Below are 12,772 nucleotides of genomic sequence, written 5' to 3' on the forward strand. Positions count from 1 at the left end.
ATGAGTCATCTTGTATATGCTGATATAGAAAGAGCTCCACAATAGATTGTAAATATGAAAAGAGGTATAATGAGACATATATAGTGTGTCATCATTTGTGTAGTCAAAGGTAAAGGTAAAACAATATTTATTTATAGCCGTAGATGCATAGACTATTCTAGAAAGATTCATTTGTATTGGTAATAACAGTTACTGTGCTAGAGAAAACTAAATAGAAGTGAATATTCTGTAAATAAATCACTTACTCAAAAGTCATAAAAGTTTAACAAATCCTTATAAGTTATGAAAATTAAAATTGTTCACAACACACCTATATACCTTGCAAAAACAATCCTAGTTACTTGAAAGGCTTATCTTCTCTCAAAGGTATATGCTGTCTAAAGGCAGGAACCTTATCAACTTATCTGTTTTCTACTTCAGTATTTCTCCCATTGATCCATAAATACAAAATATGAATAGTATAAATGTTTAACATTTATCACTATCATTCACGATGGAGAATCTCAGTTGTTATCATAACACTTCCTAATAGTTTCATCTGTTACTATTTCTGGAATAGGGAAACAAAGGGGAAAATGTGATCTGTATGTGTGATATTCTTCTGATTTTATCATAGCAATATTACAATAAAGATCAGCAAGCGAGTGGGAATAAAGTATTTGTGCTTTTCTTGGTTTTGCCTTACAGATATCAGGGTATATTTACTATAATAAAAACTTGTTGACATTACCCCTGTGTTTAACCAACCTCTGCTACAAGAATGCTCAATTAGGAATAGAATAAAAGTTTCATACTCTTTATTATGATGTGATACTACAACTACTAACTGTGCCTCACCTATCCTTGGCTACTTTGTTTTTATTATTAAAATACCAGATTAAATATCAAAAGTAAGTGTCACAAATTCTATGATGCTTTCACAAACCCTTAACCATTCCACTAGTTATATTCTTTCCCCATATATCACTAAAATGCTTTATAAATATTTTTCTTTTGTATTGATTGTCCTATAAAATATTTGTTGCATATGATTCCTTTGTACCTATTAATAAATTCCTTAAAGTAAAAAATCATGCTTGATTTATAACTTTTTGTCACCTACTTTCACCGCAGAAGATTCTTGCACTTAGAATAGGGTCTGTGGACCCTAAACTAAATATTCAAATAAACTTTTTAGTAGTTTAAAATTTATTTGGGAACCTTACCCACCAGTGTGAGGACTTAATTCTTTTTTTTGTGTTTTTTTTTGGGGGGGGAGTGTCACACCCAGCAAGGCACAGGGGTTACTCCTGGCTCTGCACTCAGAAATTTCTCCTGGCGCTGCTCAGGGGACCATATGGGATGCTGGGAATTGAACCCAGGTCAGCCGCTTGCAAGGCAAACGCCCTACCCGCTGTGCTATCACTCCAGCCCTTAGGAGGACTTACTTCTAACTCTGTGAACTGGCATCTCTTCTGACTATGACCAGGGACTATATGTGCTACTGGGGCTAAAATCTGGGTTAGCTGGATGCATGGCAAGCATTTTAACCACTGTAGTTTCTCTGACTCCAGAAACTTTTTGAATAAATATACTAATAGATTGCTTTATTAAAATCAAACAATCCCAGAGAGGCAAAACGGTATAGTAGAGATGGGATATGTATTTCTATGTTCATTGCAGCACTGTTTACAATAGCCAGAATCTGGAAAAAAACAGAGTGCCCCAAAACAGATGACTGGTTAAAGTAACTCTGGTACATCTACACAATGGAATACTATGTAGCTGTCAGAAAACATGAAGTCATGAAATTTGCATATAAATGGATCAACATGGAAAGTATCATGTTGAGTGAAATGAGTCAGAAAGAAAGAGACAGACATAGAAAGTTTGCACTCATATGTGGAATATAATGTAACTGAGAAGTACAAGTTGGCAACGATGCAACTTCTGGCAGATATCTCTCTGGACTTAGTTACTAAAATACTAAATTACAGAAACCCAAAACTGAGAGGCTGCTAAGTGTGGTCACTCGACCTCATACCTCTTCATCCTCAGCAATGGAAAACAAATTATCTAATGCTTCCTTTTCAGCAGGTCTGACTTTAGGGGAGAGACTCTCCAAACAATAATAGTGAGTTTTGTTGAAATATTGTATGCAATCAAAGTGAAAGTAAAGTGAAATTTATTAGTTACACAGGTGGGGGGGGGCTTAGGGTGGGGGGCTAGGGGCGTGGGGGGGTTAGGGGTGTGAGGGGGCGGGGTGGAGCTATACTGGGATTCTTGGTGGTGGAATATGAGCACTGGTGAAGGGATGGGTATTCGAGCATTGTATAACTGAGACTTAAACCTGAAACTTTGTAACTTTCCACATGGTGACTCAATAAAAAATTACAAAATAAAAAAATTAAAAATAAAATAAAAAAAATAAAATCACACAATTAGTTTAGATGAGTCAAACATCCCAACATCCATTTGACCCCTAGTCAATTGTTCTATTGTATAGCCTTATTATTTATCATGCAGATAGATATTTATCTGCCTAAAGACTGAACTACATACATTCTATATAAGAATAAGATATCCTTAGCCTTGAAGTCTGAGATTTGATTTGGGGAAAATTTGAATACATAAAATGTGGTAAGAAGTACAGAATCTTGAGCATTTCTTCTTCAAATCAAAGAGCAGCATTGTCTTGGGCTCTTAGAAAGACAGGATAAAATATTAATTATTTGAATTTTATTCATTCTTCATAGTTTAACATATTAAATATCCATTCTAACCAGTGCACCTACATAATCCCTCCTCAAATATGTTAAACCAAGGGAAAGTCAAAAGTCAAATGACCTAGGAATGAGACTGATCTATTGAATAAATAGTCCATTTCTGATACTTGTATTTCTATATCTGGAGCTGTAGGTCTTAATGACACGTAAGGTGTAAGATGTGTCTTGGAAAAGAAATGTGATGAAGATACAGGAAGCATATCTTCACTTGAAAAAGTAAAAACTCATTACCTCCTCCCAAATAACAGATGCCACATGCCAATGAGAAGGCAATACATCCACCGAGAACAGCAATTAGAGATAATTGGATTTCTTTATTTTAATACCTTGGACAGGGACCCATTGCGCTCAGGTTAGGAGCTCTATTAAAGGCAAGCTGTTCTTTATGTATCACTTAATTCAAAGTATTTAAGGAGACTTATTACATTCTATAATATAGAAGGATAACTCAAACCCCCAAATGGCAGTTTGTGTAAGACTAAGGGTTTGATTCTTAATCCAGAAAGCAATTATAAAATCCTTCGAGAAATTTCTAAATTATGGTATGAAACTAATGACTTGAGAAAGGGTAGATATCATTGCACAGATAACAGTTCAATTTGGCTTACCTTAAGCAAAATATAAGGACTAGAGTGAGAGATTCAGGTAAATGTTTAATTTTATGAACATTACATATGCAAAAGTTCTAGGTGACTGTTGTAGTTTTAGCTATTAGGAAGAATAACAATATTATTCTTACAATAACAAAGCTGAAATTAGTGGAATCACCACTCAGAATAGCTTATGACCATTAGACATCAAGATCTCTGACTCTGTGGCCTTAAACAAGCAAATGAACTACTCATATTTAAGTCTCTCAATTGTAAAGTGGAAATACTAGTATATATTCCTTACCTCATAAGCTATTACAAGGATTAAAATATGTAATAAAAGATATAACACATTCAAAACTTTTGGCACAAGAGCTTTTCTATGTAAGTCATTATTCTAGTAGTTTCCATCATTAACACCAGTAGATTGCCTTGGGCCTTTTTCTGTTTAGACACAATAAAGAAATACTAACTTAAGAATACTTTAATAATTAAATAATTTTATGTAAGTCTGACATTTGAAATCAGAAGCTAGAAGAAGGAAAGATTTGTCAGCTTTGCTACTGTCTCATCTTTGGGATTTTTTGGGGAACGTCCTCTCTTTGAAAGGCAAAATATTGAATGACCAGTAAGGTATTTAATAAGTTGGTTGATGGAGCATGTCTGCAAAAACTTTAGATCCTGTTGTCTAAACTGAGGCATTAAATGACAAGACCAACAGCTTTGGTCTTAATTTCTTTTTAAAAAATTCTTTTTTGAGGGGCTGGAGCAATAGCACAGCAGGTAGGGCGTTTGCCTTGCACGCGGCAGACCCAGGTTCGATTCCCAGCATCCCATATGGTCCCCTGAGCACCGCCAGGAGTAATTCCTGAGTGCAAAGCCAGGAGTAACCCCTATACATTGCCAGGTGTGACCCTGTCACTGTCATCCCGTTGCTCATCGATTTGTTCAAGCAGGCACCATTAACGTCTCTCATTGAGAGACTTATTGTTACTATTTTTGGCATACCAAATATGCACGGGTAGCTTGCCAGGCTCTTCCGCGCGGGCTCCATACTCTGGTAGCTTGTTGGGCTCTCCGAGAGGGGTGGAGGAATTGAACTCGGGTCGGCTGCGTGAAAGGCGAACGCCCAACTGCTGTGCTATCGCTCCAGCCCAGGTGTGACCCAAAAAGCAAAAAAAAAAAAATTCTTTTTTGATTTATGGAAAATAGTTTGACGATATCTCAGTAAATTAAGAATTAAGCTTCTGTATGAACTAGCAAGCAATTTCACTTCTGGGTATCTACACCCAGGAGACAAAAATATTCATTCAGAAAGATAGATATATATATATATATACACACACACATATTTACATATATATTGACTTCAGCACCTAGTACAACAGCTTAGTACATATATACAGAATAAACCTGGGCATCCAGCAATAGATAAGTGCAGAGTGTAGATACAAGATTCCATTGTGTATATATATACACTATATATATACATATATATATATATACAATGGAATACTACACAACTTTAAGGAACAACTAAATGATGCAATTCATTGGAACATGCATGGAACTGGAAGATATTATGTAATGAAGTAAACCAGAAGAAGAAAGATAAACACAGGATAAAGACCACTTACATGTGGAACATAGAATAATTGATGAGGGAATCAATGTTTGAAAGGGGGATGCCAAATTACCCTTGGTTCCAGAAGAGAAGGAAAGAGAAGGAAATAAATTGATAAAGGAATAAGAGTTGGATGGAAACCCAGAGGGAGCTGGAATCAATGGGATCTGAGTACATCAGCTGTATAAAGGAGTGATATCGATTCATATCCAAACCACTGAGTCAACAGCACTAAAAAAAGATCTGAATTTCATTCAACAACCAAACTTAAAACTGTACCTGTCAAAATGATAGACTGGAAATGGGAGGGTGGATGGAAGTGAACCTGGGAACCTTGGTGGAAGGAAGAAAATATTGGTGGTAAGATTGTTGTTGAAATAGTGTGTCTAAAACCCAACTATGAATAACTTTGTAAATCATGATGATTTAATATTTGATAAAATAAAAATAATTAATATCTGCTCAAAAATACTCCTCCTATCTTAACTGTAATGTGTTCCTTAATAACACCAAATCAAGATCAGCATACCTATCTCTATATTTCAGACCTTCTGCTTGCTCCTTCACACTTCCTCCTAATTGACACCCCTGGGATCTTTTTGGAACTGGAATAGAATTGTTCTCCCTTATGTCTGAATTCTAGCACCTTCTAAGCCTGACCTCCAGAATATCAGCACATACATATGCACATCTCCTGAATCAAGCAGCTGTGTATGCAGCCACACAACTGATTACTCATCACACCTCACACTACTCACACTTATATTTAATGCCACATGGTGGAAATGGACAGGGAAGGAAAGAGCAAAACACAGTCTAATCCGTCAGAGGCTCCTAGGAGGCTAAGTCCAAAGATACACCCTCAGTGGAGAAGAAGAACACAAACTTAATGGGGGAAGGCACTAGAAACCCATCAAGTTCAATTAGTGAAAATAATAACATGGAAGGTTCTACTAATACCAAACAGCTCTGAAAACTCAGAGAATGCCTTTAATGGCACTACATTGAGGATGTTTAATGAGCTCAATAAAACAATGGCGCAGGTATTCAGCAAAGCACAAGAAAGTTTGATAACTGATATGAAAATATTAAAATAAGAAATGACAGAAAAAGTAGGTGATATGAAAAATCAGAGGCCAGAGTGCAAGTACAGTACGTGTTTGCCTTGCAGGCGGCTGACCCAGGGATAATTCCTGGCACCCCATGTGGTTATGCTGAGTCTGCCAGAGCCTGGAGTACAGACCAGGAGTAAGCCCTAAGCACAGAGCCAGGGGTAAGCCCTGAGCACTGCCGGGATTCTAAAACAAACAAAAATCTCAGTAGAAAATCCGAGTGTCAGATAAGATCAGTTAACAAAGATTGAGGAGTTCCAAGAAGCAGGAAAACTCTAGAGGACAACCAAAAATGGAAAAAGACCCTAAGAGAAATTAACAGGACACCAGAGTACTGTCAGATGAGTTGAAAAGGAATATTATAAGAAACATCAAAGTACATTAAGGGGCTGGAGTGGTAGCATGACGAGTAAGGCATTTGTCTTGCATGCAGCCGACCCAGGTTCGATTCACAGCATCCCATCTGGTCCCCCGAGTACTGCCTGAAGTAATTCCTGTGTGCATGAACCAGGAGTAACCCCTGCGCATTGCCAGGTGTGACCCAAAAAGAAAAAAAAATACATTAAGGTAAATTGATGAAGATCCCTGTGTTGTAGATATCATAGATAATAATTTCCCAGAGTTGAGGCGTTAAGCACCCAGATCCAAGAGATATGAAAGATTGCAGCAAATATAGACACAAATAGAAAATATCCAAGACACATAGTAAGTCAGAATTACAAAATCCAGACATAATATTGGAAACAGCAAGATTTGAAAATACAATTAATGGAGGAGGGAAAGCCTCTTTAACGAATGGTGCTGGCATAACTGGACAACAACATGCAAAAAAATGAGCTTAGACCTCGACCTAACACCATGCACAAAAGTCAGATCAAAATGGATTAAAGACCTCAACATCAGATAAGAATCTGTTAGGTACATTGAAGACAAGGTCGGCAAATCCCTCCACGATGTTGAAGCTAAAGGTATCTTCAGAGAAGACACACCACTGACCAACCAAGTGGAATCAGAGATAAACAGATGGGACTATATTAAACTAAGAAGCTTCTGCACCTCAAAAGAAACAGTGACTAAAATACAAAGACAATCTACATAATGGTAAAACTTATTCACCCAATACCCATCTGACAAGGAATTGATATCAAGGATATATAAGGCACTGGTTGAACTCTACAAGAAGAAAACATCCAACCCCATCAGAAAATGGGGAAAAGAAATGAACAGAAAATTTCTCAAGAAAGAAATACGAGTGGACAAAATGCACATGAAAAAAATGCTCCTCATCACTAATCATAAGGGAGATGCAGATCAAAACACTATGAGATATCACCTCACACCACAGAGACTGGCACATATCCAAAAGATCAAAAGCAACTGCTGTTGGCGTGGATGTGGGGAGGAGGGGAACCTCCTTCACTTCTGGTGGGAATGCTGACTGGTTTAACCCTCTTGGAAAACAGTATGGGCGCTTCTCAAAAAATTAGAAATTGAGCTCCCATTTGACTCAGCAATACCACTTCTGGGAATATATCACAGAGAGGCAAAAAAGTATAGACGAAATTACATCTACACTTGTATGTTCACTGCAGCACTGTTTACAAAAGCCAGAATCTGGATAAAACCCGAGTGCCCGGGAACAGATGATTGGTTAAAGAAACTTTGGTACATCTATACAATGGAATACTATGCAGCAGTTACAAAAGATGAAGTTATGAAATTTTCATACAAGTGGATCAACATGGAAAGTATCATGCTAAGGGAAATAAGTAAGAAAGAGAGGGACAGACATACAAATATTGCACTCATTTGTGGAATATAAAGTAACAGAATTGGAGACTAACACCCAAGAGTAGCTGAGATAAGTACCAGGAGGTTTGCTCCACAGCTTGCAAATAGGCTGCACATGCTGGGGAAAAATGCAGCCCAAATAGAGAAGGGAACACCAAGTAAAGGGGGTCTGGAGGATCTGCTTGGGATGGGAGATGTGGGCTGAACATAGACTATAGACCAAACATGATGGCCACTCCATACCTCTATTGCAAACCACAACACCCCAAAGGAGAGAGAGAGCAGAAGCAATGCCCTGCCACAGAGGCGGGGGTGGGGGTGGGGTGCAGTGGTGGTGGTGGGAAGGATACTGGGATCATTGGTAGTGGAGAATGGGCACCGGTCAAAGGATGGGTACTTGGTTATTGTGTAACTGAAACGCAAGCATGAAAGTTTGTAAGTCTACAACTATACCAGAAGTGTTTCATTGATAAAAAATAAAAAACAAATAAAAATTAAAATGCAGTTAAATATACTCAAATAATAAATGAAAGCCCATAATATTCACAACAAATCTATCAAATGAAACTATGACCAGAAGAGAATAGTGGAATTTAGGAAGGGAAAATCATATCAATGATAAAATCTCCTCACCAGAAATACTCAGCTAGATCATCATTCAGATTTAAAGGAATACTGAGCTTCATGAACAGACAATGGTTTGGGGAATTCATAGGCTTGATACCAGTTTTGCAATAAGCATAAAACGAGCTTCTTTTTAAAAAAAGGCAGCCAGAGTGAGCATCAATTACAGCTGGTGTAGCACTCCCAAAATAAAATAAATAAATAAATAAATAGCAAGAGACACCTTAGCACTTTTCCATTCAGTATGACATTCAGTAACGGTGCTTATGGTTGCTCTCTACTGGATTAATAAAGTTCAATTTACACCTAGCTTGTTACATAATTTTATACCTTTTTAATAATAAACTAATGTTTTATTTATATTGAATGTGCTATGTTCAGGTTATTTTTTACATTCATGGAGATTTTAGGCTCCATTTATACAGTTTAACACATAGAAAATGGTAATTATGTAAAACTTTGAATATTTATTCTTTAATGTATGTCTACAAGAACCTCAATAATTACCCTATAGTAATCACTCCACATATTTGATGAATAAATGAGCAAATGTTTTTGGAATTATCACTTTGATTAGTCCATAGGTAGATGTTCATTGATATTTATAAGATGAGTAGCTGAGTATTTATTTATTTATTTATTTATTTGGCTTTTTGGGTCACACTCAGCGATGCTCAGGGCTGACTCCTGGCTCATGCATTCAGGAATCACTCCTGGCGGTGCTCATGGGACCATATGGGATGCTGGGAATCGAACCCGGGTAGGCTGCATGCAAGGCAAAGGCCTACCCGCTGTGCTATCGCTCCAGACCTGAGTAGCTGAATATTTAAAACATACCCAAATTCTCTTTTACTCCTCATGTCAAAAATATGGTTCACTTGAATCACTTGTCATCCCATTGATCCTTGATTTGCTCGAGCGGGTGCCAGTAACATCTCCAACTGTCACATGCTAGTGTAGCCCAATGATATCTGCTCACTCCAGGAACATGAAAAGTCTCAAATTGTTCATTCAGGGTTTTGACGAAGAAGTCTGACCATCTCATTGGTGGGCGGACACTCGGTCTTTTGACATACTGTGGAATCCAGTCTGTAACAGCTCTAGTCCAGCAGTCATCTCTGAGCCATATTACTAGTCCGGCCCATCTAATTTTTGACGCCTTGGCAAATGAGACAGCATCCCCGATTCTTCACCATGGATGGAGGTCGGAATTCCGGATTCCTTCTCTCACTTGAGAGGAAAAGTGATACTCCTAGCATGACTCTTTCCATTCCTCTTTGGGATACCCGAATAGCGTTCTCATCCTATTTGCATAGGGCCCAGGTCTCTGAGGCATATGTTAGCACGGGAAGAATGGTGGAGTTGAAAAGATGTGCCCAGAGCCAGAGGTTCTTCATCCTCTTAACCACTTCATCGATGCTCTTGAAGGGGTTCCATGCTGCTCTCTCCCTCCTGCACAGTTGTGATGCCAAGTCATTCCTCATGTTGAGTTCTCGACCTAGGTACACATAGCTGCATTAGGAGATGTTCTTTCCATTGAGAGCAAATGGAACATCAGGGACCAGTTCATTTTTCATGAACATTGTCTTGGTGAGATTCAGCTGCAGTCCAACCTTTCCACACTTGAGGTCAAAGTCAGCAAGCATTTGTGACGCTTGGCTAATATTTGGTGTTATGAGAATGATGTCATCAGCGAAGTGGAGGTGGTGTAGTTGCCGATTGTCTGTCATCACTCCCATTGCTTCCCATTCCAGTCATCATATGACATTCTTGAGAGTGGCACTGAAGAGTTTCAGTGAAATGGCATCACCCTGCCGAATCCTCTCTTTACGTCAATGGTCACTTCCTTGTAGAATGGTGAGATCCTGGTGGTGAATCCATAATACAGCTTGCGGGAGATCTTGATGTACTGAGTTTAAATGCTCTGTTTTGCTAGGGCTTCAACAACCGCTTCAGTCTCAACAGAATCGAAGGCCTTCTTTAAATGGATGAACGTTAGACAGAGAGGCATCTTGAACTCTTGCAGAACTTGGATGAATTTTGTCACCTTGTGGATATGGTCAATTGTGCTGAATACTCTTCGGAACCCGGCTTGCCTACATGGTTGTCCTTTGTCTAGTGTTCTGCCTATTCTATTCAGGATTACTTGAGTGAACAACTTGTAGACGACAGACAGCAGGCAGATTGGGCGATAGTTGCCGATGTCGTGGATGTCTCCCTTCTTGTACAACAGAGCGGTCCTGCTGGTTTTCCACTAAGATGGAACCTTGCATTCAGACAGGTGACATGTGAAGAGCCGAGCCGGTGTATTGATGAGTACTGGTGGCAGATTCTTCAGGTGTTCGGGTCTGACCTTGTCTGGACTGGGTGCTGTGTGCATCTTTATGGACAAAATGGCATGTCGGATTTCAAAAGGGAGGATATTGGGAATAACATATCCATACTGCAGAATTTGGTATGTGGGCAGTTGAACGTGGCTGTCAAAGATCTGAGTAGAAGTCATGAATAATCCTCTCCATTGCCCTTCTAAAAGATGTGATAGATCCATCAGGACGTCTGAGGACAGTCATCTTGGTCTTGTAGTTGGCGAAGGACAGGTGAGCGTTGTGAATACTTTTCCCCGCTTCTGCCGTATTAGCCAACACTGATGCTCTTCTCTCTTTGAGGTCTTCCTTTATCACTTCTCTGCACAGCTTTGCGAGCTCAGACGTTAGCTTGTGGTTGCCTGAGGCTCGTGCCAAACCACATTGGTGAATGAGCTCAAGAGTTTCCGAAGACAAGCATCTGTTTTTGGCTTTACCACTCTCAGCATTTTTTGCACAATCATGGAGTTGCTGAAACAGACAATCGTATTCCTCGTTGATGTTGTCAATGATGGCATCTTCCCACGTTGTCGCAATAGTGTCAAAGAAGTCCCAATTGGTGGTCATTCTGGGTGTTCTCTTCTTAAATTTAAACTTTCCAGTCCCTTCTCACTTTGTGAATTAGAATTTTGCATGAAGGAGATGGTGGTCAGATCCCGTTTGGAATTTTGGGACAACAGCTACATCAGTCAGGTAAAACCTTCGATTTTATATGATGTGGTCAACTTCATTGTGGAACTGTCCCCCAGGAGACTCCCATGTCCAACATTTAGATTCGACCTTATGGAACTATGAGTTGCCATGGATGGTCTTGGTCGACATGAAGAACTCAGACTGTCTCTCACCCTGATCGTTCCATTCTAGGCCATGGGACCCAATGTGGAGTTCTTCGGGTGACCTTCTCCGTCCTATATTGACATTAAAATCACCAACAATGGTCTTGTAGAAGGTGTGGTCTTCTTTATAGAACTTCTGTAGCTCCATGTAGAACTTCTCAATTTCTTCTTCATCATAGTTGGATGTTGGTGCGTAGATGACGAACATAGAATCTGCTGGCAGTGAGCCACATCTATTCAAGCGTAATTGTCCGAATTACGGGTTGTTAGGCATTTGAATGAATCAATGCTCATGGCAAATTTCATGTTGACAAGGACATCGACACCACCAACGCCTCTGTTGTCACATGTTCCATAGAATATGATTAAAGTAACATGATTAAAATATGATTAAAGTAACAAAATGGTAGATTTACACCCAAGAATGGTAGAGATGAGTACCAGGAGGACTGCTCCATGGCTTGGAAGCCAGCCTCACATGCAGGGGGAAAAGGCAGTTCAGAGAAGGGACCACCAAAAAGGGTTCTTGGAGGGCCCTCTCGGGAAGGAAGATGTGAACTGAAAGTAGACTAGAGCTAACATGATGGCCACTCAATACCTATATTGAAAACCACAGCACCCAAAAGGATAGAGAAAGCAAAAGGGAGTGCCCTTCCACAGAGGCAGAGTGGAATGGTGGGGATGAGGTAGGTTGGTGGGAGGAATACTGGGATCATTGGTGGTGGATAATCGGCAATGGTGGAGGGATAGGTACTCAATCATTGTATGAATGAAACGTAAGCACAAAAGTTTGTAAGTCTGTAACTGTACCTCACGGTGATTCATTTAAAAATTTTTAAAGAATTTAAAAATATATGGCAAAAAATATGATTGATGTCCTCTCTTTTTGAATCTCAAAGGGTTTATAAGAGTTTGGCCAATAGCACAACCAGAATACCTGTGCTTATTAGTGATATGAAGAATGTCAGTGACTTTCAAAGATGAATTATAAAAAAATGCAGTGTTTTGGCTTGTTTTCTATAAACTTGCTTTTAAATTACTGAGATAGCACTAAGTTCAACTATTCT

The sequence above is a fragment of the Sorex araneus genome, chromosome X (genome assembly GCF_027595985.1).
Source record: "Sorex araneus isolate mSorAra2 chromosome X, mSorAra2.pri, whole genome shotgun sequence".
NCBI classification, from domain to species: domain Eukaryota; kingdom Metazoa; phylum Chordata; class Mammalia; order Eulipotyphla; family Soricidae; genus Sorex; species Sorex araneus.